This window comes from Phoca vitulina, unplaced genomic scaffold, assembly GCF_004348235.1.
Source record: "Phoca vitulina isolate PV1807 unplaced genomic scaffold, GSC_HSeal_1.0 scaffold1, whole genome shotgun sequence".
Taxonomy (NCBI): Eukaryota; Metazoa; Chordata; class Mammalia; order Carnivora; family Phocidae; genus Phoca; species Phoca vitulina.
Genome location: NW_022589704.1, coordinates 28,998,547 through 29,001,964, shown reverse-complemented (window position 1 = coordinate 29,001,964; position 3,418 = coordinate 28,998,547).

Below are 3,418 nucleotides of genomic sequence, written 5' to 3'. Positions count from 1 at the left end.
GTGTTCTTACTTGAGTGTGACCATTGCATGTTGTTCTTGAGCAATACACACTCCAGTTTGTGAACACTGTCCCAGAGACAAGTAGCATACCTATGAGAAGGGAGGAGCCTGTGTATTCTGCAAAACCCCTGCTTCTGGCCCCTTTGTATAGAAATCATGCTTCTTTGTACCAATGAAGTGAGAAAGTTGTAATTAGATGTTTCTGTGGGCTCATAATTTCTGCCCAAAATAAATTAATGTGAAGGATAGAGCAGCTGCTCACTCTTGGGAGGGTTATTAGTTTTGCTTCTAGCAGCTCAGCTATAAGCTTGGGTAACATTTCTGTGTCCTCTGCAGAATGAGTGAGTATTCAGCTGTGGTACAAGGCAATTTTAGAGTTAAAGATGTTTTGTTTTTTGTTTTGTTTTGTTTTGTTTTTAGAGTTAAAGATGTTTATGTTAAGGCCAGCAAAGGAGTAAATCACAATTATATAGAACATCATCCCCCACTTGTACCTGGTAGGGAGTAGAGGGAGGAAAAAGGCTCTTTAACCTATTTCTATATGTTGGGTCCCATGATTTTCATTTCTCTGAGATAAAAAGAAAGAAATAATGATTTGATCAAGAGAAGGCCACCCACTGTGTCAGACCTAAAGGGGCTTCAATGAGATAAGGTTTGGGGACACACTAGGCAGGGCAGATGGTGTGTGTAAAAGCAAGGCAGGCTGCAAACCTAAGGCTCATAGGATTGTGGTAGACCAGTTTGGATAACATTAAGGAGGCCTAAAACAATTTACTGGTAAGTATGAAGAGGAATCCTGTGGTCAGAAAGTGAAATTCAGACTAAATTATCTGGGGTGTAGGTGTGAGTAGAAGGCAATGGGGGTGTGGCTGACTTAGGGCGTGACTGCCCGTAGGTGAGACAGTGCTGGTCAACGTATGGTCCCCAGATCAGCAGCATCACCATTCCCTGAGAACTTGTTAAAAATGCAAATTCTCAGGCTTTACCTGAGACCTACTGAGCTAGAAATTCTGGAGGTGGGCCCAGCAATCTGTTTTAACAGGTGATTCTGATTCATGCTAATGTTGAAAAACACTGGTCTAGGACTGAACTAGGCATTTACTAACTGGAATTGGGGAGAATATTATAAATATAGAAGTCAATAAAGGTTTTGAGCCTGGCTGAGTGGGTGAAGTCAATTTTTCAGATTTTCTAAATATATAATATTTTCTAAATATATTTCTTACTCGTTCTTCTGAAACAAATAATAATAACAAATTGAAAGATATTTCTCTATCAAGTTATATAGCTGTTGCCTGTAAGTGTATCAAACAAAGCTTGATCTCTTCTATGTACCAATTGCACACAGGCAAAACATCTTTATATATATCTCCATTGGCTAACAACTAACAGGGGTCTAAACCATAAGTTGTTTATTGTTTATTTGACAGAAATTCTGAAGTTGGTCCAGAGTTGGTTCAGAGGCTCTTTTAATTCATCAAGGCCTCAGTCCCAGATGCCAGGCTTTTCCTCTTTCCACACTGCCACCCTCCTGGTAGCACCATACTGGTGATGTGTCTCCTCATAGCCACAAAATGGCTGCCCAAGCTGCAAGCATTATATCCTGGTAGAAGAGCATTTTACACAGGAAGGAAGTCGGTGGAAGCCAGAGTGCTTTCTTTTCCTATGCCATTCATTCATCTCCAACCCCATCTGCCCCCCATACACCTCCAGAAGACTTCTTATCTATCACTGTACAAAACTGGATCCCATGCTTGCCCCCAGACCAGTCACTGGCACATGGGACTAGATTAGATATAGCAAGATCCATGCCCTGGGTTTGGGCCTGTTGTACATCCTAATAAAATCAGAGTTCTCTTAGTCAAGGTAATGGGGCAGGGCTGTAGGGAGAGCAAGTAACAGTGCTTGCTATAGTTATAAGGACATATACACTTAACCTATATTTCTTTCTTTATTTACCTATATAAAGCAGTAATTACTTTATTCGCATACTGCTTCTGAGTAATCTAAATTTTCTACTGAATATTTCTCCCTCATGCCTTTATCGTGACAGTTTTAATAATAGAGAGAAATTATTTTTAATAACCTCATATTAAAGTTATTTCTAATGGGAAGACCAGACTTGAGATTTCCCAAGTTGGCCTATTATTCACATCAGGCTACCATGACAGCTAGTGCATTAGCTGAAACAAAACTCTCTGAGAGATGTTTTTGAAATGGTACCAGCAGTATTTTGAAACAAATAGCAAACACTAATACTTTCCTTTGGTGTAATTCCATATTTTATATTAATTTGGGACAAATGTGTGAAACTATGTATAATGATTAATATCAATTTGTTGTGGGCTCCTATGGGAGTCTATCCTAGAGTATCCCGGTCATCCTATAGTGGTTCAAACATGCAGTAGCTCATATTCATGCTGGAAAGAGCAGCCTGCTGGAGATGGGGCTGAATGTTTCCTACAGTGTCTCTACAAAGGAGAAACTCTGCCCCTGTTTTTTTCCAGCCCCTTCTAGATGTCCACCTAGAGAAGCTGCTGACTATCTGAATGGTTAGGGCTTCACCCACTGGAAAGTATATCACTAAGGGGCAGGGCCCTGCCTCGAAAGGTGATGGATCTTCATAGTTATATTCTCTATTCCAGCTTTGCCATCTGGTTTCTGCTGATACGTGACCGGCATGCCCGATTCAAGGGGGAAGGAACAGGAAGCTTTGCTTGAGTTTCCTGGCCTGAGTTTCTTGGCCTGAGTCACATTTTCCAATCTAGCTCAGTTTTACCAGGAAGAAGCCCTGTATGTGGAGGAATGACTGCCACATGCCCAGCGATGTGTAGAGCACCATATGACTTCCCACCCAGTTAGTGTTCTTTGTGGTCATACTCCCTTGAGGATACCACAAGCTGAGGCAGGGGAAATGGTAGAATTAGGGCACCAAACCTTACCCAAAGTCCTTAACACTGACAGACACTAAGTTTTCTTTACAATAACATCAAATGAGGTGCTGACTTTGGAAACAAGCAAAAGTTAGTCACAGTTTTGAATCATAATGGTGCAGAAGCAATGAAGGAGCATCTGAAATTTTCTTGAATTTTCAGAAAGTAATTTGTACTGTAAAAGCTATTTAAACTACAGAGAAAGCACAGAGATCAGCAGTTTTTAAAGTGACTCCTGGGCTCTCAAAAGTTCTTAATTGGCATTTGTAAAGGGTTCTATTAGCTTGAAAATATATGAGCATATTGGTTTGACTACTGCTGCTTTAATAAAGACTGTAATTTTTACTTAAACCATGTAATTATATGGTAAAAATATTATGCTTTCCTTTCAAAATTCCATTTATTCAGGCCACATCTGGTGTCAAGAAACAGAAACCTATTCCATCTGAGCTAAAGTAAAAGTGTGATTTATTGTAAAGATAATT